General features: G+C 45.4%; 1 protein-coding gene across 1 annotated transcript in view; it reads left to right on the forward strand.

Moving 5' to 3' along the window:
- BCL2L12 (BCL2 like 12) overlaps positions 1 to 24,758 on the forward strand; it is a 60,930-nt gene continuing 36,172 nt past the window's right edge. The window contains exon 1 of the mRNA XM_056543970.1: positions 1 to 118. The gene's annotated coding sequence lies outside the window, so the exon portion shown is untranslated. The remainder of the gene's footprint in view (positions 119 to 24,758) is intronic.

Here is a 24,758-nt window from a genome sequence, read left to right on the forward strand (position 1 = left end):
AGGAGGCACTCTGAACCCCACAGGAACTGAGAGACCCGGGCCGGGAAACAAGCCAAGGAATGGGAATTAAGATGCAAGCTGTACAACATAAATGAGCAAGAAGTAGATCTTCAGAACTGTAAGTGGAATCTTGTTGGTAATTCATGTAATGCTGGTGCTAAAAAAACAGGAAGAGTACGGGGCTCTGTGGACTGGTAAGACTGTTATGGTCCTTGTTTTTCCAGGTATTTTTTCCAGGTTCACTCTGAGTAATAAAGAAAGAAATATAACCCATCAAGTGTGGTAAAAAGGTCTCAGATAAGATAATGGCCCCAAAATTACAACCAAGGAGATCTGGCGGTAATGCCGTGGGAGACGTTGCAAATACAGGAAAAATGGATACGTTTTTAACATCTCCTAAAGACGTTGTCAAAACAAGGACCCAAAGATATGGTGGGAGTGTAAATGGATCCAGATATACGGTCCTACAAGAGGAAGGGGTCACGGAGGAGGGAGAGAGCGGAGAGATCAGTCCTCAAATGCTGAGTTCTATTTTGAATGGAGTGAAAAAAAGCAACAAATCATTGGAAGAACTGACAGTACAAGTTGGCAGTCTCAGTTCGGATGTGGGGTTGATCCGGGAGGATATGACAAAGGTTAAAGAAAGAGTGGAGAAAATAGAGGAATTGATCCCACAACTAGATGGCAAAATTGGTGGCATGGAAAAGGCACAGGAAGAACTAACTAAAGAGAATAAATATTTGAAAGGAAAAGTAGATCTAGAAGAGAGATGTAAGAATTATTGGCTTACCGGAGGGAAAGGAAGGGACAGACCCAATAGCATTCTGTACTCAATGGATAATTGACACGTTTGGAGAACAGTCTTTCTTATCCTTGTTTGCTATAGAGAGAGCGCACAGGGTCCCGTTTACAAAACCAATACCAGGAGCTCCACCAAGGACTTTACTACTAAAATGTATGTGTGCCAGAGATCGAGAAACCCTCTTGAAAGTAACAAGGGAAAAAGGGAAGATTGAGCTGGGGAGTGCAAACATCTATATATACCCAGACTTTCCAAGAGAGACACAAAGAAAAAGGATGGAGTACAGAGACATTAAGAAAAAATTGCACAACCACAACATTCCCTTCTCACTATTATTCCCGGCACCTTTAAGGGTTGTGTTTAATGGGAAAGCATTAATTTTCCAGACTGGAAAGTGGATGGAAGTGCAAGGTCTATGATTTTAAAAATATGGAGAAGAATAGTGGAGGGAGAGAGGGAGCAAGGGAGTTAGGTGGAAAGGGGAGAGGTCTGTTAGTGGAAGCGGACTATTGGGGGGAGGGAAGGGGAAGGGAAAGGGGTGGGAAGTCAGCCTGGCACAAATGTAGGAGGAAAGGAGGAGAGGCAATATTGGAATGACAGGGGCCCGGGATAGGCAGGATGGTAGGGTTTAGTTTGGAATATTAGGGGTATTAAAGAAAGGATTATGGATAGAGTCAAGAACTACCTGCCAGCAATCATATGTTTACTCGAAACCCACCTTAGTCTGCATTCACATCTCGTTTTTACACTATGGGTGCCGGATCCAGAGATGAAATCCATTCACTTTAATGAATACTACGGTTTTAGGTCCGGTCACAAAACTGGATACGGGTCAAAAATGAGCCGACCGGAGTCACTGTTTGACTCCGGTCGTCTCATTAAAGTGAATGGAGTTCAGCGCTGGTCCGGCTGGGGTACGGGAGAGCCCGGTTTGCCCCTCCCCCAGCCGGATCTGACACCCGTAGTGTAAACGGGCTGTGAATGCAGCCTTACCCTGGAAACTGTACATTTAGTTAAAAAGAACTGGGCCGATCAGGAGTTTCACGCTTTTGGGTCTAACTATTCAGCAGGGGTTTCTGTTCTAATATATGGGAAACTCAACATTAATGTGAAGATGATACAATGTGATAAAGAGGGGAGATTCGTAGAATGGAATAGGGTATATGTGGTGCTCCCATTTGTATATATTCCCCCACCATATTCACCAGAGGTATTGAAAATATTAATGGAGTTTTTGAATGGGAAGTATTATAAGGATTTGTACATTATGGGGGATTTTGACTCTGTAATGGACAACAAAAGAGATCGTAGGGGCGGTAGAACAAGACTAGCAGACCTATGTGAAGAATTAGGTTGGAGGGATGTGTGGAGAAATTTTTACCGGATAAAAGATGTATTTTCATGTTACAAAATGAGTCACAAAACTCATGTGAATCAAAAAAAATGATACTGGCCAATGATAGTGGGGTTAGAGCAACCCGAAAAATGAGTTATGAACCTAAATGTATATCTGACCATGTCATGATTGTATGTAGCTTAGCATTACCAACATACCGTATTTTTCGCCATATAAGACGCTCCAGCATATAAGACGCACCCAATTTTAAAGGGTGAAAATCTAGAAAAAAAGATTCTGAACCTTCAACCTGCGGATCTCCAGATGTTACAAAACTACAACTCCCAGCAAGCCCGGACAATATTAATTGGTTCCAGGACGACCATTGTATGTTGAAACCATTGTATGTTGAGACCAGAACTCTATGGAAATCTGATAATTGGTTCTGAAGCCCCAAAATGTCATCCAAAAATAGGAAAAAGTGATGATTAAAGAAAAATAAGTAGATAACTAATATAGATAAAGCAAATCCTTCCATATAAAAGTAAGAAAGATCTGCTGGGAGCTGTAAATCACTGTCTATGTCAGTGTTTCCCAACCAGGGTGCCTCCAGCTATTGCAAAACTACAACTCCCAGCATGCCCGGACAGCCGTTGGCTGTCCGGGCATGCTGGGAGTTGTAGTTTTGCAACATCTGGAGGTTTGCAGGTTGAAGACCACTGGTATTGGAGGTTATACTCACGTGTCCCCGCCGCTTCGGACCAGTCTCCGCTGCCCTGGATGTTGCCCTCCATCGCTGTTGCCGCGTCCCCAGGGTGTCCCGGTCGCTGCAAAACGTCTCTGCTGCTGGGTATCCTCGCTTTCCGTTGCCGCCATCATGTCGCTACGAAAGAGATGACGAAGGAGAGCGCCAGCTATGCAGGGGATCCCGGCACGGAGCAGAAACCGAGGAGGCAGGTAAGGTCCCTCCCTGTGTCCTGTAAGCTGTTCGGGACGCCACGATTTCACCTTGGTGGTCACGAACAGCCCGACTGAGCAGCCGGGTTAGTGTCACTTTCGCTTCAGATGCGGCGGTCAGCTTTGATCGCCACGTCTGAAGGGTTAATACAGGGCATCACCGCGATCGGTGAGGTCCTGTATTAGCCGCGGGTCCCGGCCGTTGATGGCCGCAGGGACCGCCGCGATAGGACAGGTTTTAATGTATTTTTGCCGTATAAGACGCACCAACTTTTACCGCCAGTTTTGGGGAAGAAAAAGTGCGTCCTATACGACGAAAAATACGGTACCTTCTAAAATAAAAGTATGAACATCAACACACACTGGTTGGAAGTAAAAGAGGTAACAAGTGGAATAGAAGAGAAGATTAAATGGTTCTGGGGGGCTAATAAAGACACTACAGATCAATTTATGGTATGGGATGCTTTGAATGCGTATTTGAGAGGTATACTGTTTAAAAATATCTCCCATTTTAGGAAACAGGTAAAATCTAGGGAAGAGAGCTTGGTGAAACAGATTAAAGGGGTACTCCGGTGAAAAACTTTTTTTTTTTAAATCAACTGGTGGCAGAAAGTTAAACAGATTTGTAAATTACTTCTATTAAAAAAATATTAATCCTTCCTGTACTTATTAGCTGCTGAATACTACGGGGGAAATTCTTTTCCGTTTGAAACACAGAGCTTTCTGCTGACATCACGAGCACAGTGCTCTCTGCTGACATCTCTGTCCATTTTAGGAACTGCCAAAGTAAAAGTAAATCCCCATAGCAAACATATGCTGTTCTGGACTGTTCCTAAAATGGACAGAGATGTCAGCAGAGAGCACTGTGCTCGCGATGTCAGCAGACAGCTCTGTGTTTCAAAAAGAAAAGAATTTCCACTGTAGTATTCAGCAGCTAATAAGTACAGGAAGGATTAAGATTTTTTTTATAGAAGTAATTTACAAATCTGTTTAACTTTCTGGCACTAGTTGATTTAAAAAAAAAAAAAAAAAAAGTTTTTCACCGGAGTACCCCTTTAAGTGTTTAGAAGAGGAGTATGCAAAAAAATCCAGAGGAGAGGGATTGGGAAACACTAGAGCAGGCTCAGAAGAAATATAAAGAATTTAATCTGGAAAAGGCCCAACATAGAATGTTTTTTTGGGGCAAAGGAAATTCACAGAAGGTGGCTGGCCGGTATCATTAAAAATCAAAGAGAGAACAGTGAAATTAATAACCTGAAGAATAAGGAAGGGAGGTTGGTGAGAGGGCTAGAAGATATAACCCAGGTGGCGGTAGAATACTACCAAAAATTATATAATAAAACTGAAAGAGAAATAAAAAATTTTTGTTGAAACTTACTTTACCAAAATTGAAAGATGAGGACAGGGGAAAGCTAAATAAAGAGATTAGCCTGAGCGACATTCAAGAGACTCTTATCTCCTGCGCTGGTAATTCTGCGCCTGGATCTGACGGATTTAAATTTGAGATATATAGGAGTTTTCAAAAAGTATTGTTGCCCTGCTTGTTGGAGATATTCAATGAATCCTTAGGTAGGGGATGTTTATCTCCCTCAATGTCGGAAGCAGTGGTCATTTTAATCCCCAATAAGGGGGGCAAGAAAGAAAATATTGAAGATTTCCATCCAATATCTCTCCTATATACGGACTTTAAATTATTAGCAAAGATTTGGGCAGGTAGATTGAATAGGGTTGTAGGAGGAATTATAGGGGGGAGCAGAGAGGTTTTCTAATGGGGATGAATATGTTTGGGAACATACACAGGGCTTTTCTTAACCCCTTAAAGGATGCAGCTCATTTTCACCTTAAGGACTGAGCCCTTTTTTGCAATTCTGACCACCGTCACTTTACACATTAACAACTCTGAGATGCTTTTACCGATTATTCTGATTCTGAGATTGTTTTTTAGTGGTAAATTTTCATCGTTACTTGCATCCTTTCTTGGTAAAAAATCCCCAAATTTCATGAAAATTTAGAATTTTTCTAACTTTGAAATAGTGTTGAGCGGCATAGGCCATATTCAAATTCGTGATATCTCGCGAATATATGGATGAATATTCATCATATATTCGCTAAATTTGCATATCCGTAATATTTGCGTTTTATTTTTGCATAAGCGAAAATTCACGGATGCGAAAAGTAGCTTATGCAAAAATTAGCATATACACAAATTAGCATAAGCGGAAATTCGCACGCCAGTCTCACACAGTAGTATTAGAGCCTTCTTTACACCACACAAGCTGGAAGCAGAGAGGGGTGATCACTGTGAAAAAAAAAAACAATAAAAAAAAAAGAATATTCGTAATTACGAACATATAGTGCTATATTCGCGAACATTCGCGAATATGCGATATTCGCGAATAAAATTCGCAATGCGAAGGTTCGCGAGCAACACTACTTTGAAACTCTCTGCTTGTAAGGAAAATGGACATTCCAAATACATTTTATATTGATTCACAAATATAATATGTCTACTTTATGTTGGCATCATAAAATGGACTTATTTTTACTTTTTGAAAATATTAGAGGGCTTCAAAGTATAGCAGCAATTTTCTAAATTTTCATGAAAATTGAAAACAATCTGAAGGGACAGATGTTACAGAACTACGTTGGCTGTCCGGGAATGCTGGGTGTTATAGTTTTGCAACATTTGGAGGTCCGCAGGTTATAGACCACTGGTAGAGGAAGTTGTACTCACGTGTCCCCGCCGCTCCGGACCATCACCGCTCGTCACCGCTGCCCGTTATGTTGCCGTCCATCGCTGTCGCCGCGTCCCCGGGGTGTCCCCGACGCTCCGGCAAGGCCTCTTCTTCCCCGGCATCCTCGCTCTCCATCGCCGCCATCACGCCGCTACGCACGCCGCTCCTATTGGACTGGACGGCAAGCGCAGCGACGTGATAACGTCGATGGAGAGCGCCGACGATACAGAGGATCCCGAAGAGGACGTGCCGGAGCCCCGAGGACAGGTAAGTGATTGTCAGCGGACCACACGGGGCACTGTAAACGGCTATCCGGCGGGAGCTGAAGCAGTCTGCGCTGCCGGATAGCCGTTTATGCGATGGCCCCGACATACAAAAGCATCGTATGTTGATGCTGCCTTCAACATGCGATCGTATGTCGGGGCCATCGTAGGTCGGGGGGTCACTGTATTGACCTACATGTACCTACTGGATATAAAGGATTTTATTAGTAAACAACAATTTCCTTTTTTAGAGCCGTCAGTCCTAATTTTCCCCAGCTTAAGCAGCAGAATACAGACTTTCTACTGATAATATGGAATGAATTGGAACAAGAAGGAATCAATTTAATTTGCTTAGTAGAATATTCATTGTTGGGCTGGACCAGGTCTTTATCTCGCAGTGTGTTTTCCACCTCCAGATAACCATCTGATTAGGTTGTACACCATTGTATGCATCTGGAATAGGAATCTCCCATAACCTCTGCAGGCCATATAGGAGCTCTACTACATGGTGTCCCTCATTGTATTATAACACCAACCTCTCTGCACAGGTGATGGATAAATAATGATTCCCATGAATAACAATTGCAACAAACACAGAACTTTCCAGAGTTAATTAAAATGTGTAAAGAAATTGTGACCTTCAGATATAAAGGTGAATGGAGACGTTATCATCTAATCTCTTCTTATTTGTCCTCCTGTTTGGCGTCTTAATAGTTAAACAGTGAAGCTTTCGCTCTAGACAATCGGGATGTGTCATTGATACGATAGAAGATATGAAGATACGCCAAGTACTGGTGCATCAATACACAAGCTTCCGCGGGCGTTCATGTCAACATATAGAGCATACATTAAAGGGGTACTCCCGTGAAAAACTTTTTTTTTTAAATCAACTGGTGCCAGAAAGTTAAACAGATTTGTAAATTACTTCTATTAACAAAAATTAATCCTTCCAGTACTTTTTAGGGGTTGTATACTACAGAGGAAATGCTTTACTTTTTAGATTTCTCTGATGTCACGACCACAGTGCTCTCTGCTGACCTCTGCTGTCCATTTTAGGAACTGTCCAGAGCAGCATATGTTTGCTATTGGGGATTTTCTCCTGTTCTGGACAGTTCCTAAAATGGACAGCAGAGGTCAGCAGAGAGCACTGTGGTCATAACATCAGAGAAATCTAAAAAGTAAAGCATTCCCTCTGTAGTACATAGCCCCTGAAAAGTACTGGAAGGATTAAGATTTTTTAATAGAAGTAATCTACAAATCTGTTTAACTTTCTGGCACCAGTTTATTAAAAAAAAAAAAAAAAAAAAGTTTTCCATGGGAGTACCCCTTTAAAAAAATCTGAAAAAGCTCATATTTTCTACATTCTACAATTTCATTTCAAAAGAAAACCATCCTACTTGGCTAAAGTACCGATGTTACCTGTGAGCACAACTATCTTTGGAATTGTTCACGTGGTGCAATGGGTAGGAATGAGACTTCTGGACACTAGAATTCCGTGAAACAACATAAAAAGGGGTACTCCACTGCCCCAGCAATCGTAACTGTCACGATGCCGGCTGGCAGGTAGTGGATCCTCTGTGCCAGAGAGGGATAGCGAGGACCGTGCTAGTGGACCGGTTCTAAGACACTACTGGTTTTCACCAGAGCCCGCCGCAAAGCGGGATGGTCTTGCTGCGGCGGTAGTGACCAGGTCGTATCCACTAGCAACGGCTCACCTCTCTGGCTGCTGAAGATACTGAAGATAGGCGAGGTACAAGGGAGTAGGCAGAAGCAAAGTCGGACGTAGCAGAAGGTCGGGGGCAGGCGGCAAGGTTCGTAGTCAGGGGAGATAGCAAAGTTCTGGTACACAGGGTATAAACACACAAAAACGCTTTCACTAGGCTCTAGGGCAACAAGATCCGGCAAGGGAGTGCAAGGGAGGAGACTAGATATAAGGAGGGAACAGGTGGGAACCAATTAAGCTAATTGGGCCAGGCACCAATCATTGGTGCACTGGCCCTTTAAGTCTCAGGGAGCTGGCGCGCGCGCGCCCTAGAGAGCGGAGCCGCGCGCGCCAGCACATGACCGCAGGAGACGGGAACGGGTAAGTGACCTGGGATGCGATTCGCGAGCGGGTGCGTCCCGCTGTGCGAATCGCATCCCCAACGGCCATGAGAGAGCAGCGCTCCCGGTCAGCGGGACTGACCGGGGAGCTGCAGGGAAAGAGACGCCGTGAGCGCTCCGGGGAGGAGCGGGGACCCGGAGCGCTAGGCGTAACAGTACCCCCCCCCTTAGGTCTCCCCTTCTCTTTATCGGGTAACTGCCTCCCCTGGGATGAGGACACCGGGAAAGGATGGAGGGATTCCTCAACGGCAGGCAGAACCGCAGGAGTAGGAATGGGGAGAGAGGGCAGAGGGCGGGACCTGGCACGGGGCAGTGTGACACCAGGAGGAGGGCCATGAGGGGACACAGAAGCTTGCCTGATGGAACTGGGAGGGGGGGAAGGGCATTTCCTGTGGCAGGCAGAGTCCTTAATGACCTTAGGGGGACCAGATACAGGAGGAACCACAGAGTTACGGCAAGGGTTACTGGGAACCGGTTTTAGACAGTTCTTGGAACAAGAGGACCCCCAACTCTTGATCTCCCCAGTGGACCAATCCAGGGTTGGGGAATGAAGTTGAAGCCAGGGAAGTCCAAGGAGAATTTCCGAGGTGCAATTGGGGAGGACCAAAAGTTCAATCCTCTCGTGGTGAGATCCGATGCTCATAAGAAGGGGCTCCGTGCGGAAACGTATGGTACAGTCCAACCTGGCTCCGTTGACCGCGGAGATGCGGAGTGGCTTGACAAGACGGGTCACCGGAATATGGAATTTATTCACAAAGGACTCCCGAATAAAATTTCCAGAAGCTCCAGAGTCCAGACAGGCCACGGCTGAGAGGGGAGAGCTGGCTGAAGTGGAAATCCGAACAGGTACCGTGAGACGTGGAGAAGCCGACTTGGCATCAAGAGACGCCACACCCACGAGAGCTGAGTGTGAGCGTGCGTTTCCCAGACGTGGAGGACGGATTGGGCAATCCACCAGAAAATGTTCAGTACTGGCACAGTACAAACAAAGATTCTCTTCCTTACGGCGATTCCTCTCTTCCAGGGTCAGGCGAGACCGATCCACTTGCATGGCCTCCTCGGCGGGAGGCCTAGGCGCAGATTGCAGTGGAGACTGTGGGAGAGGTGGCCAGAGATCTAAGTCTTTTTCCTGGCGGAGCTCTTGATGCCTCTCAGAAAAACGCATGTCAATGCGAGTGGCTAGATGAATGAGTTCATGCAGGCTAGCAGGAGTCTCTCGTGCGGCCAGAACATCTTTAATGTTGCTGGATAGGCCTTTTTTAAAGGTCGCGCAGAGAGCCTCATTATTCCAGGAAAGTTCAGAAGCAAGAGTACGGAATTGTATGGCGTACTCGCCAACGGAGGAATTACCCTGGACCAGGTTCAGCAGGGCAGTCTCAGCAGAAGAGGCTCGGGCAGGTTCCTCAAAGACACTTCGAATTTCCGAGAAGAAGGAGTGTACAGAGGCAGTGACGGGGTCATCACGGTCCCAGAGCGGTGTGGCCCATGACAGGGCTTTTCCAGACAGAAGGCTGACTACGAAAGCCACCTTAGACCTTTCAGTAGGAAACTGATCCGACATCATCTCCAGATGCAGGGAACATTGGGAAAGAAAGCCACGGCAAAACTTAGAGTCCCCATTAAATTTGTCCGGCAAAGACAGGCGGAGGCTAGGAGTGGCCACTCGCTGCGGAAGAGGTGCAGGAGCTGGCGGAGGAGATGGTTGCTGCTGCTGTAGCTGAGACTGAATCTGCTGTAGCTGCGACTGGAGTTGCTGAGTCATGGTGGTCAAGTACGACAGCTGGTGATCTTGTTGGGCAATCTGTCGGGCTTGCTGGGCGACCAGTGTGGGGAGGTCGGCGACAACAGGCAGAGGAACTTCAGCGGGATCCATGGCCGGATCTACTGTCACGATGCCGGCTGGCAGGTAGTGGATCCTCTGTGCCAGAGAGGGATAGCGAGGACCGTGCTAGTGGACCGGTTCTAAGACACTACTGGTTTTCACCAGAGCCCGCCGCAAAGCGGGATGGTCTTGCTGCGGCGGTAGTGACCAGGTCGTATCCACTAGCAACGGCTCACCTCTCTGGCTGCTGAAGATACTGAAGATAGGCGAGGTACAAGGGAGTAGGCAGAAGCAAAGTCGGACGTAGCAGAAGGTCGGGGGCAGGCGGCAAGGTTCGTAGTCAGGGGAGATAGCAAAGTTCTGGTACACAGGGTATAAACACACAAAAACGCTTTCACTAGGCTCTAGGGCAACAAGATCCGGCAAGGGAGTGCAAGGGAGGAGACTAGATATAAGGAGGGAACAGGTGGGAACCAATTAAGCTAATTGGGCCAGGCACCAATCATTGGTGCACTGGCCCTTTAAGTCTCAGGGAGCTGGCGCGCGCGCGCCCTAGAGAGCGGAGCCGCGCGCGCCAGCACATGACCGCAGGAGACGGGAACGGGTAAGTGACCTGGGATGCGATTCGCGAGCGGGTGCGTCCCGCTGTGCGAATCGCATCCCCAACGGCCATGAGAGAGCAGCGCTCCCGGTCAGCGGGACTGACCGGGGAGCTGCAGGGAAAGAGACGCCGTGAGCGCTCCGGGGAGGAGCGGGGACCCGGAGCGCTAGGCGTAACAGTAACATTTTGTTCCGAACGCTGGGTGAGGGCTGCCACGCCCCCTCCCATAGACTTGCATTGAGGGGGTGTGGTAAGACATCACGAGGGGCATGGCCATGACATCACAACCCCCGCAGCCCACACCCAGCGTTCAGAACAATATGCAGGACGCAGTCTACACAGGCCGATTCGGTTGTTCTCTATGGATGAGTACCTACACAGGTTGGCTTATTGTGGCACAATACTTGTACTTTTTTACTCACATACTCTTGTTGAGGAATGATACCCAGAGGAAAATACGCAGGAAACATTGGATGATGTAAAAGCCACGCAAGCATTAACTCCGATCTTAGGTCACTGAACAGATGAGTGTATGCAGAGGGTTCCTTGTTCAGCCTTATTCTCCTCTAAGATAGGACTTGAAACACCAAATGAAGAAATGAAGCCACGGCACTGGGTAAGTTTGCAATTAAAAGTTCTTCTTTATTACAGCATAGCAGGTCAGTGTGGGAGCTGGACCACAACGCCGACGAGCGCTGGTTTCGCGTGCAAACACGCTTTGTCAAGGCATGCTGGGAGTAGACGGAGCCCAGTGTATAAACTCCCCTTAGCCAATCACAATAGCTTAGTGAAAATACATTCATTAACATATAAAACACAATACACAGTAGAAATTATTGCATATAGTGAAACACAGTAGTGATACATAAAACAAACATTACTGTTACTGAAACAAATTAAATATAAACTGCCCTTAGTCAGAGAAAGGAAGAAAGGTCATTCCGATCATTGAGACCAAGAGCACCCGTTGCTCCGGTCCGTATGATCCATTTTGTTTCTGCCTGTAAAAGTTTTGTGTGCCGATCCAGACCTCCGTCTGTATACATGATTCTCTGGAGACCAATAAATCTGAGTGCATTACTGTTACCATTATGTATTTCTGTCCTATGAGAGATAAGGCGAGGGCAAACTTTTCCTGTCCTGATCGAGGCTAGATGTTCACGAAACCTATGGAACAAAGGGCGAATAGTTTTGCCAATGTAGAATAAATGGCATGGACAGATCTCCGCATACTAGGGATGTAAGAAAAAATCGATTCGCACGATTATCGCGATTTTTCATTTGGCAATACTGAATCGATTCTAAATATTTTTGAATCGATCCTTTTAGGGATGTGGAATTTGTATCTCCTGACCCCCGGAACAGCATGTCCCGGGCATCAGGAGATACAAATTCCACATTTGTGGAGCCGGGCAGGCCGGATGTGACGTGGCGGCGCTCTGGGTGTACGGAGCGGGCTCCGACTCGTGCCCGCTCCGTACTCTGCGACCCCCGGCTTATTTCAGTAGCCGGGGGCCGCTGATACATCTCCGCCGTTAATATCCAGCATGCGGCGCTCTGCAGCATGTATGGAGCGGGCTCCGGACTCCTGCCCGTTCTCAGTAGCCGGGGGTCGCCGCTAATAGCCATCGCCGCGGCTGGCTATTAACCCTTTAGATCGCCGTTTGTCTAAAGGGACCTGTGAATGCTCCCTGGTGGGCTAGTGGGGTGGATCGCCCCCCCTCAGCGCGATCGCGGGCGGGCGATCCACTGTGGAGGTACCCAGAGAGCTTACCTCTGCTTCCCTGCTCTCCGTGTCATTGATAGATCCTGGCTGGACTAGGCTCTATCAATGGATCGCAGATCAATGGAGTTCAATAGAACTCTATTCATCTGTGGGAGGAATCTAATGATTCCTCCTAAAAGTCTAATAAAGTGTATAAAAAAAAAAGTTTTAAACAAAGTGTAAAAGACATTGTTTTTTAGACAGACTCGAGATATATCGCGATGTATCGTCACCTAGACGGTATCGCGATATATCAGGATATATCGAATCGCCACACTGGTATCGCGATTCGAATCGTATCGCCAAATTCTTGGCGATTCACACCCCTACCGCATACACAACAAAATCTGAGCGGCATGTAATGAAGTTGAGTATAACAGGATTAATACAACCTAATTGGATAGAACCAGAGTCGACAAACTGGTAGGACTTGAAATACTTTATCCTCACAGCATGAGCTGGAACTGGACAGGGATTTATAGCAGGTTCCGACTTATACAGAATTCCACCTAGAAAATAACACTTTGGACTATGTGTAGGCATGCCTAGCAAGAACATATCTAGGAGATGTTCACATTCTAACTAGACTGACTGGTCTGCCCACAAGAGCAGAGCGAGGAGACATGTGCTTCTGCCAAGAGTCCTATCTAGAATGTAGGAGGCCGAGTTGGAGCCATCAGTCATGTGACCAATGAAATAGTGCAAGTATCTCTGCTCATTGTCCGGTCAAGTCCTGTGGTGCAAAGTCTGGTACCTTTAAAGGGGCACTCCACTAGAAATCATTTTGTTTTAATCAACTGGTGCCAGAAAGTTAAACAGATTTGTAAATTACTTCTATTAAAAAATGTTTAATCCTTCCAGTACTTATCAGCTGCTGTTATGATCCACAAGAAGATATTTTCTTTTTGAATTTCCTTTCTGCCAGAACACAGTGCTCTCTGCTGACATCTCTGTCCATTTTAGGAACTGTCCAGAGTAGGAGCAAATCCCCATAGAAAACCTCTCCTGCTCTGGACAGTCCCTGACATGGACAGAGGTGTCAGCAGAGAGCACTGTGGTGAGGCAAAAAAGGAAATTCAAAAAGAAAAGAACTTCCTGTGGATCATAACAGCAGCTGATAAGTACTGGAAGGATTAAGATTTTTTAATAGAAGTAATTAGCAAATTTTTTTTAAATTCAACCAGATGTAAAAGCACCTCTAGTTTAAATGGTGGAGGTATATATATGAAGGCAAGGATTATCTCTTGGGTTCTAAAATTACTATACAAAAATACATATCTACCAATACTATCAACTTTATGATTTATGACTGTCAAAGGTGATGTATGAGAACCGACGTAACGGAAGAGTAAGAGGAATGGGTCGGAAGAGTAAGAGGAATGGGTAGAGAGAAATATTTGACCCGCCCATGCTTTTTCGACCCTTAAAATAGAATCTTTATTGATATGAGTTTCTGAAGAGGTTTCTGAATTTGGTCAAAGACCGCCACTCTTTTAAGACGTTCTCCCAGTCCTCTTATGTTCCAAGTAAAGATTTTAATAGAAATTTACATTAGGGGGGGCGGGGAAGCCCCTCTGGTTGGCGCAAACCTCCCTCCTCCCCAAACCCCCCAAAGAGATCCAGTAAATTCCACCAGACCTCTCAACTAGTCCTACTGACCCCAACCTCCGACCCCTTCCGACCCCACAGAACCAACCCCCACACCCCCCACCCCGAACCCCCCAGTCCACAGGATTCATATTATGTCCCAGAGACTGAGAGTCCAACCAATCAATCGCATCCTTTGCTGTTGCGAAAAAAATAGTGCGCCCTTCAAAAATTACTCTTAGGCGATATGGAAAAAGTAAGGAAAACGGTAAGTTAGCCATACGGAGTCTCTGCTTTGCTTGTTTATAGCTTGCCCTGGCTATTTGTGTGTGTTTTGCAAAGTCTGGAAATAATGCAATTTTCGCTCTGTTTTAAAGGGGTATTCCATAAAAAAACTTTTTTTTTTTTTTTTTATATCAACTGGCTCCAGAAAGTTAAACAGATGTGTAAATTACATCTATTAAAAAATCTTAATCCTTTCAATAATTATCAACTGCTGAAGTTGAGTTGCTGTTTTCTGTCTGGCAACAGTGTGCAGTTCCCGAGACAAGCAGAGATGTCAGCAGAGAGCAGAGTAGAAGAGGTTTGCTATGGGGATTTGCTTCTAAACTGGGCGGTTCCCGAGACACGTGTCATCAGACAGAAAAAAACCGCTCAACTTCAGCAGCTCATAAGTACTGAAAGGATTAAGATTTTTTAATAGAAGTCATTTACAAATCTGTTTAACTTTCTGGAGCCAGTTCATATATAAAAAAAAAAAGTTATTTCCTGGATAACCCCTTTAATGTAAATCCCCGATTTCCTGGCTTTCCTTAAAATAATGTCTCGATCGGAATTTTCATTATCAGAGCTCATGGAGGGGCTCCCGGAACTGTCTTTTTCTGGGTAACTAACTCCATGAGCTCTCTCAACATGAAATTGGTTAGATAGATTCTGCGTCCCGATATTTTCAAGAAATGGATTTTCTTTTTCTGCTCCTTCAGGGAGGCCCACCATACGAATGTTTGCCCTCCTAGACCTGTCCTCCAGATCTATAACTTTCTTTTGTAGAGTGATAAAGATATGGGGGGGAGATTTATCAAAACCTGTGCAGAGGAAGAGTGGTGCAGTTGCCCATAGCAACCAATCAGATTGCTTCTTTCATTTTCCACAGGCCTCTAAAGAGGCCTGTGGAAAATGAAAGAAGCAATCTGATTGGTTGCTATGGGCAACTGCACCACTCTTCCTCTGCACAGGTTTTGATAAATCTCCCCCATCATCCTGGGCCTTAGAGCTCGTAGTTAGCGTAGGTATAGTAGTTTCAAATTCCGTCATTTTTTTCTCTCATACGTCTCAAGTCATCTTTTAAAAATGACATTTCTGTTGAAATAGAACCCATGGGGGGAGATTTATCAAAACCTGTGCAAAGAAAAAGTTACCCAGTTGCCCATAGCAACCAATCAGATCGCTTCTTTCATTTTGCAGAGGCCTTGTTAAAAATGAAAGAAGCGATCTGATTGGTTGCTATGGGCAACTGGGCAACGTTTCCTCTGGACAGGTTTTGATAAATCTCCCCCTATGTGTATTTGAAGCTCATTCATTACTTTATTGCATTTTTAGCGCTCTTCCCCCTGCCCCCCCTTCTTCCACTTCCAATGCTGCATATCTAGTAGAGACTGAAATAGAATCAGATGTTGGAATCCCCTGCTTCTGACCTCTAGTTTTCACAGGGGCCGTGGGTGATTTCCAAAATGTATCCATCCGGGACAATCCCAGAGATGACCCAATGTTAGTTGCACTTCCTGATTTTTTTCCCGGGTTTTGGTGGCATTTTGGGAGCAACGGCTAATAAGAGATCTTAGGCCTATTAAATATGAGAGGATAAAAAAAAAAAAAGAAAAAGGAAATAATATCTTAGGCCCTTTAAAGGGGTACTCCGGTGAAAACATTTTTTCTTTTAAATCAACTGGTGGCTGAATACTACAGAGGAAATTCTTTTTTTTTTGGGAATGCTCTCTGATGACATCACGAGTAGAGATGAGCGAACTTACAGTAAATTCGATTCGTCACGAACTTCTCGGCTCGGCAGTTGATGACTTATCCTGCGTAAATTAGTTCAGCCTTCAGGTGCTCCGGTGGGCTGGAAAAGGTGGATACATTTCTAGGAAAGAGTCTCCTAGGACTGTATCCACCTTTTCCTGCCCATCGGAGCACCTGAAAGCTGAACTAATTTATGCAGGAAAAGTCATCAACTGCCGAGCCGAGAAGTTCGTGACAAATCGAATTTACTTTAAGTTCGCTCATCTCTAATCACGAGCACAGTTCTCTCTGCTGACGTTATTATAATAATAATAATGCTTTATTTATTGTTGTCCTTAGTGGGATTTGAACCCAAGTCCCCAGCTCTGCAAGGCAGCAATGCTAACCACTGAGCCACCATGCTGCCCTTAGCATACATCTGCTATGCATCTGCTATGCATCTGCTATGCATCTGCTATGCATCTGCTATGCATCTGCTATGCATGGTTGCTAAAATGGACAGAGATGTCAGCAGAGAGCACTGTGCTCGTGATGTCATCAGTGTTCCAAAAAGAAAGGAATTTCCTCTGTAGCATTCAGCAGCTAATAAGTACTGGAAGGGTTAAGATTTTTTAATAGAAGTAATTTACAAATATGTTTAACTTTCTGCCACCAGTTGATTTAAAAGAAAAAAGGTTTTCATTGGAGTACCCCTTTAAGTTCTGAGCTGCCTTTCCCCTTTCTATAGTAACCCCATACATATGAAAAAACAGTACCTTAGAGTTGATAGCTGAAGAAAACAAGGAGCACTTCAGTCTGCCATACAAGGCTGCAAGTGATTCTGGGATGTTATTTTCTCAGGCTCTCATATACATTTGTGGTAAAGAGGGGGGTATCATTTTTTTATTACTCAATATGGACCCAGAGCAGGCAGAAAATTAAGCAGACATTCAGGCTTAAAGGGGTTGTGCGCTGCCCTACAGTTCGGAGCTCCGCTCACAGCGTCCGGAAGTTCATTACTCCGAACGCTGTGTGCGGGCTTCCGTGTTCGCAGCCGCCGGGCGTGACGTCCTGTCCAGGCCCCTTGGTGACGTCTCGCCCGCCCCCTCGTGACGTCCCGCCTGGCCCCTTGGTGACGTCTTGCCCGCCCCCTCGTGACGTCTCGCCCGCCCCCTCAACGAAAGTCTATGGGAAGGGGGCGTGACAGCGGTCGCGCCACCTTCCCAAAGACTTTCGTTGAGGGGGCGGGCAAGACGTCACGAAGGGGCCGGGCGTGACGTCACGCCCGGTGGCCGCGAACACGGAGGCCCGCACACAGCGTTCGGAGTAATGAACTTCCGGACGCTGTGAGCGGAGCACCGAACTGCAGGGCGGCGCACAAACCCCTTTAAGTAACTGATCAGCTCTCCCCTGTTGTTCACAGACATCTTATCCCATATCCAAAGGATAGGAGATTAGATTTCTGATCGTGGGGGTCCCACCCCCGCGATCTCTCTGATGCACCCGGCATTCGTTTAGAGCAGTGGTCCCCAAACTGTGGCCCTCCAGATGTTGCAAAACTACAACTCCCAGCATGCCTGGACAGCCAACGGCTGTCCAGGCATGCTGGGAATTGTAGTTTTGCAACATCTGGAGGGCCACAGTTTGGGGACCACTGGTTTAGAGCGTCGGGTGCAGCGCCGGAGGCTCGTGACGTCATAGCCGCACCCCTCTCGTGACGTCACGTCCACACCCCTCAATGCAAGTCTATGGCAGGGGGCAATATCAAGGTAGAAAACTAAAAAATAATAAAAATTAAGGGAGGGGGTGGTTTATCATGATGGGGGCAGTGAACTGCGAGGATAAAAAAAATTGACAGGTACTCTATAAGCTGTGTGTCACTTATTCACTAATGTAAAGTAGTTTATGAAGCCAGTGCAGCCAAAGATAAGTGGCGATCCTTGTCAAGCAAGGAGACATGTCAAAAGTTTTGATTGGTCGGGGTCTGGGTGTTCAGACCCCTACTGATCACAAAAACAAGCTGGGAGAAGAGTTTGGTTGAGCGCTTCCGTTCCTGACTTATTGCAGCAAGATGGGGAGAGAATTGTTCCGTCAAGCACTAGTTCTAGTGATTAGTGGGGGTCTGAACACCTAGAACCCGACCGATCAAAACTGTTAACATCTCCCTACTGCTATGTCATGTTTTGCTAAATGACAGTAAGGCTATGTTCACATGCCGGAATTTCGGTGCTGATTTCCGCTTGGAATTCTGCACGGAAATTCCGCTGCAGCAGAGTTCCATTGAATTCTACCAGATGTTTCCAGCACAGAAATTCAAAATTTCGTGTCCGCAGAAAGAATGAACCTGTTCATTCTTTCTGTGGACTCCGCACGGAATGCATAGCCGTCTATGAGATGGCGGATTCCCGTGCAAGTCCATATTATGGCAGCGCCCGCAGTCTGCAGAACATCATTCCTGGAGTTTAAACATAGCCAAACACTTAAACATTTCTTTTTACACCTGTTATGAACAACTATACTAGTATTATCATAAACAGATGCAAAACTACAACTCCCAGCATGCCCGGACAGCCAAAGGCATGCTGAGAGTTGTAGTTTTGCAACAGCTGTAGGCACACTGTTTAAAAACACAGAGGTATACATATTCATTACTAGGGCTCTAGAGCAGTGGTCTCCAACCTGCGGACCTCCAGATGTTGCAAAACTACAATTCCCAGCATGCCCGAACAGCCAACGGCTGTCCGAGCATGCTGGGAGTTGTAGTTTTGCAACATCTGGAGGTCCGCAGGTTGAAGACCACTGCTCTAGAGTCTTCTGTCAGAAAAATAGAGTATATTAGGAGAACTTGCCAAGTTATATCTAAGGACTCATTATACTGGGAGATTATTGGTTAAACAGGCGCTGGCTATAAAAAAAAATAATAAAAATCATCAACTAGCCTCCCAATGTTAAAATAACAAACTTTAATATATATATAAACTTTATTAAAAGTGCAGTGTACTTCAATAATCTATATGGCAAGAGAAAGGTATATTGCAGTGGTCTTCAACCTGCGGACCTCCAGATGTTGCAAAACTACAACTCCCAGCATGCCCGGACAGCAGTTGGCTGTCCGGGCATGCTGGGAGTTGTAGTTTTGCAACATCTGGAGGTCCGCAGGTTGAAGACCACTGGTATATTGGGTTTACACCAGCTGGGTGAATAGGGGCCTATGGATACATAATTCCCAAGCACATCATGAACACTTGTATTTTTTTACATTGTTGATTCTTTACCTTTCTGCAACAATTATATCCTGGATAACAAATGTGGGTCTGTAGATCACCACCTAGTGGAGAAGGTTGGTATTACAGCTTTTCTTTGCATTCAACATTATCTACTCAATAAACTACTGTATATTGACCCCTTCAGGACAAGGAATTACAGTATTTAGATTTTTGTATTACATCATAGAGCCGTGATGGGTTTTTTTTCCCAGTGACTTTTTTTTTTTGTAATTTATTAATTAATAAGGTATATGGGGGAGATTTATCAAAACCTGTGTAGAGGAAAAGTGGTGCAGTTGCCCATAGCAACCAATCAGGTCGCTTTTTCATTTTTTATAAACATTAAAGGGGTACTCCGGCCCTAAGACATCTTATCCCTTAGCCAAAGGATAGAAGATAAGATGTCTGACCGCGGGGGTCCCGCCGATGGGGACCCCCGCAATCTTGCATTCGGCACCCAGCTCTTTGTGCTGCACGCCGCGCTGCCAGCTCACAAACTGCCAGGTGCCGACCACGGGGCCGGAGTATCGTGACGCTCCGCCCCCGCTATGCAAGTCTATGGGAGGGGGCGTGACGGCCGTCACGCCCCCTCCCATAGACTTGCATAGCGGGGGCGAAGGGTGATGTCACACGGAGGCGGAGTCGTGACCTCACGATACTCCGACCCTGTGGTTGGCACCCGGCAGTTTGTGAGCTGCCAGCGTGGCGTGCAGCTCAAAGAGGTGGGTGCCAAATGCAAGATTGTGGGGGTCCCAAACGGCGGGACCCCTGTAGTAAGACATCTTATACTGAATGCCAATGTGATACTTCAAACCACCACTTGCAACAGCTGGATGCCCCCAGCTTTGGGACCACTACTATTTGCGCGCGCAGAGCACATCAGTGACACGAGGAACGCCGGTCACCGCTCCCATACTGCTGTCATCTACCACCTACAACCTTCGGCAACCAAGTCCCTTGTGGCCGGACAGCTCCCTGTGCCAGCCGCCATACCTACAGATCTACAGCCTTCCATCCACTTGCAGACGGGCATCTTCCTCTGAGCCGGACGCCTCCGTGCCAGCCCGACTGCACTTCTCCAGATACTCCGACTGGTGAGCGGTGCCGTGCACCAAAAATTTTCCTCCGGTGTCTTTACAGTTACAGGAACGGAACTATCTGACATTACTATCTGACATTACAGTCGTCCCTCAAGTTACAATATTAATCGGTTCCAGGACGACCATTGTATGTTGAAACCATTGTATGTTGAGACCAGTACTCTATGGAAACCTGGTAATTGGTTCTGAAGGCACCAAAATGTCATCCAAAAATAGGAAAAAGTGAGGATTAAAGAAAAATAAGTAGATAACTAATATAGATAAAGCAAATCCTTATATATAAAAGTAAGAAAGATCTGCTGGGAGCTGTAATCACTGTCTATTTCAGTGTTTCCCAACCAGGGTGCCTCCAGCTGTTGCAAAACTACAACTCCCAGCATGCCCGGAAAGCCAAAGGCTGTCCGGGCATGCTGGGAGTTGTAGTTTTGCAACAGCTGGAGGCAACCTCTTTGGGAAACACTGGTCTATGTAGAGGACAGGAGCTTCTTCAGGGACAGGCACTGTCCTAAAAAAAAGAAAATGGAGCCGCCCTCACCTGATGCCCAAAGGAGAAGCTAACCCTGGCACAGGTAAAGAGTACAGAACATGTAATACCTCCCTGTACTGTAGGGGGCGCTACCAGACACCAGGGTTTTATCAGTGAAATATACATTCTGATTGGTCGGTTCTTCCAGCCATTGACACGTTTTGCAGATTCCAAAGCATTTTATGTTGAGTCTGGTTTAAAGTCACAATTAGAGATGAGCGAACTTACAGTAAATTCGATTCGTCACGAACTTCTCCGCTCGGCAGTTGATGACTTTTCCTGCGTAAATTAGTTCAGCCTTCAGGTGCTCCGGTGGGCTGGAAAAGGTGGATACAGTCCTAGGAAATAGTCTCCTAGGACTGTATCCACCTTTTCCAGCCCACGGGAGCACCGGAAAGCTGAACTAATTTATGCAGGAAAAGTCATCAACTGCCGAGCCGAGAAGTTTGTGACGAATCGAATTTACTGTAAGTCCGCTCATTTCTAGTTACAATGGTCCAGAAAAGACCATTGTATGTTGAAACTATTGTATGTTGAGGCCATTGTAAGTTGAGGGATCACTGTATAAAAAAAAATGTATTAATAAGAAATGTATATAATATACTATTCCATTGTAGAAACATCTGGGGCCTGGTGCTCTAGATTTCCTGGTGCCCGGTACTGTGGAGCTCGGGTCACCATTTTTGAGCTGGAGGAAGCATTACTAACTGGGGCCACTCTAGGGGCAGCAATACTGCTTGACAATTTGTTACGTCAGGGCTTGACAAATTTGTTACGAATCTAGGATCCAGCCAAAAAAAAAGGAGCCAGGATGGTGACTTCACTATGTCGGATGGAAGGCGGCAATGACGACACTTTATAGGTTTGCATCACCCTTCGTACGCCATTGTAAAGTGATCTGCATAGTAGGTGGAGACATTGTGGTAGCGGTGTTCTTTATATACTGTATGGAAAATATACAGCAGTGACCCCGCACCCCCCAACCCCCAACCAGATGAAACGCTAAAACTCTCAGTTTGAGCTGTGTTTGTGATGCCAGGGGCGGCTTCATCACTTCCCAGACAGAGCAGGCTTACAGCGGGACACAAGGGACGGACATCAAGGGGGATGTTAAAGGGGTACTCCGGTGAAAAACTTTTTTTTTTTTCTTTTTTATCAACTGGTGCCAGAAAGTTAAACAGATTTGTAAATTACTTCTATTAAAAAATCTTAATCCTTCCTGTACTTATTAGCTGCTGAATACTACAGAGGAAATTCTTTTCTTTTTGAAACGCTGACATCACAAGCACAGTGCTCTCTGCTGACATCTCTGCCCATTTTAGGAACTGCCAGAGTAAAAGGAAATCCCCATAGCAAACATATGCTGTTCTGGGCAGTTCCTAAAACGGACAGAGATGTCAGCAGAGAGCACTGTGCTCGTGATGTCAGCATTTCAAAAAGAAGAGAATTTCCTTTGTAGTATTCAGCAGCTAATAAGTACAGGAAGGATTAAGATTTTTGTTAATAGAAGCAATTTACAAATCTGTTTAACTTTTTGGCACCAGTTGATTTAAAAAAAAAAAAAAAGTTTTTCACCGGAGTACCCCTTCAATGAGGAAAAAAGAGGGCCGCCTGCTGATGCCTGGAGTCACTTCCTTCTCCTGCGTACAGAGTGCGACCACAGAGGCAGCTGATTGGCTGCAGCAGTCACTTGCTCATTTTACACCAGAGCACCGACCACAGGCAAAACAGGGATCAGCGCGGGACCGGAGGAAAGCTTTTTTTGTTTCTGTTTTTTTTTTTTTTTTTTATAAAAAGATGGACAATATTGGAAAGAGCTGACAAAATCCTAGGAGCCACCGCAATCTTTTCAGTCGCCACTCCTGGGATTTGTCGCACGAGAAACAGGGGGCAACATTCCTGAATTAGAACACTAAGGAGCATTATTACTAAGTAGGGACATTGGGGGAGATTTATCAAAACCTGTGCAGAGGGAAGAGTGGTGCAGTTGCCCATAGCAACCAATCAGATTGCTTCTTTCATTTTCCACAGGCCTCTTTAGAGGCCTGTGGAAAATGAAAGAAGCAATCTGATTGGTTGCTATGGGCAACTGCACCACTCTTCCTCTGCACAGGTTTTGATCAATCTCCCCCATTGAGGGGGTCTCTTACTAAATACGGTAGGGGCACTAAAAAGTATTTTAATAATTCGGGAAAACATTATTTGGCTATAGTCACAGGGCAGAATTTCTGCCTGAAATCCGCACAAGCAAAAAAAAAAAAAAAAACACCCAAATGAATACGGATGGGGAATTGGTGCGGATTTGTGGAAATTATGTCATGTGATTATAGCCTGGGGGCACTTAAAGGGGTATTCCAGGCAAAAACTTTTTTTCATATATCAACTGGCTCCGGAAAGTTAAACAGATTTGTAAATGACTTCTATTAAAAAATCTTAATCCTTCTAATAGTTATTAGCTTCTGAAGTTGAGTTGCTGTTTTCTGTCTAACTGCTTTCTGATGACTCACGTCCCAAAAGCTGTACAGCTCCTATGGGGGATATTCTCCCATCATGCACAGCTCCCGGGACGTGACATCATCATTGAGCAGTTAGACAGAAAACTTCAGAAGCTAATAACTATTGGAAGGATTAAGATTTTTTAATAGAAGTAATTTACAAATCTGTTTAACTTTCCGGAGCCAGTTGATATATATAAAAAAGTTTTTGCCTGGAATACCCCTTTAAGACTACCCATTACAGAGAGGAAAGCTCAAAGTTGGCACCAAAACTGGGGTTGGAGGGCCACTAAGGAGCCACTATTTTCGTTTGGGATACTATGTGTTGCACCCGCACATGATCATGGTCTGGGGGATTATTTGGCATTTGTATAGTAGAGTACGGTATTATTCATAGATATTCTGTTACATTGACACTTAGGACAAAATGTATCGATTTTACCGCAGTGTGGAACTGTACCCCTAGTTTTTGATGCCAAAGTAAGGAATGAATTAAAAAAAGAATAAACAAAAGAAAGGAAGGTTGTATAGTGTGATGGATCCACTGCTGACTTTAAAAAAAATTCATGGGAGATTCCAGCCTTATTATTGTGTCAGTTCATTATTTCGTAATAATTTCCTCTATTTGCCTGGTTTCTCACACGTGTAGGAGCATTTATGCACACTCAGCAGTTCCACGTAGAAACCCCCCCCATCATTTCACAAAAATGGGATGAAGCATCATCAGCTCATGTATAGACTCTTCGTAATTCTTAAAGTGTACCCGTCAGATCCAACAAAATTTTTTTTTTAATATATCACTCAGTACCTAATCCTGACCATGTACATCTAATTTTTATGTGTCTATCACCTTAATTTATTTTTGTATTACACTTTTGATTTAGCTCAGTAGTCTGAATTCCTCTCAAAGGGAGGGGCGTGGCCTCACTGTGCAGGTCTCCGCCCCCTCCCTCCAGTATGCTGTCTGCTCACATCTCCCCTAGCATTAGCAAAACTACAACTCCCAGCTTGTCCTCACTGACAGTAGCGGGACACAAGATGACAGTGGGAGGATTTTTCCTCCAGCTCTGAGCCCTGCGCTCACAGTGGTCAATCAAGGAAGTGTGTCCATGACATAGGTGATGACTCATGGACACAGCAGGACTAGTATGTGTCCAAGCAGGCAGGGGGGGGGGGGCAGTTGTTTGACTGTTTTTTTCAGTATGAAATACTGAAAATTTTCTCATGAAAAACCTATTGGTTTTTCATGCTTTGCAACATATCAAAAGTTTTTGTATCTGACAGTGCCCATTTAAATGCAAACTGTGCAGGTAAGTGTTCTTTTATCCTGCAGCACCACCACAGGGGGGATTAGGCATTACTCTGTGTCCAATGAAACTAACGGGCCATAGTATGGGATTAC

The sequence above is a fragment of the Hyla sarda genome, chromosome 10 (assembly GCF_029499605.1).
Source record: "Hyla sarda isolate aHylSar1 chromosome 10, aHylSar1.hap1, whole genome shotgun sequence".
Classification (NCBI taxonomy): domain Eukaryota; kingdom Metazoa; phylum Chordata; class Amphibia; order Anura; family Hylidae; genus Hyla; species Hyla sarda.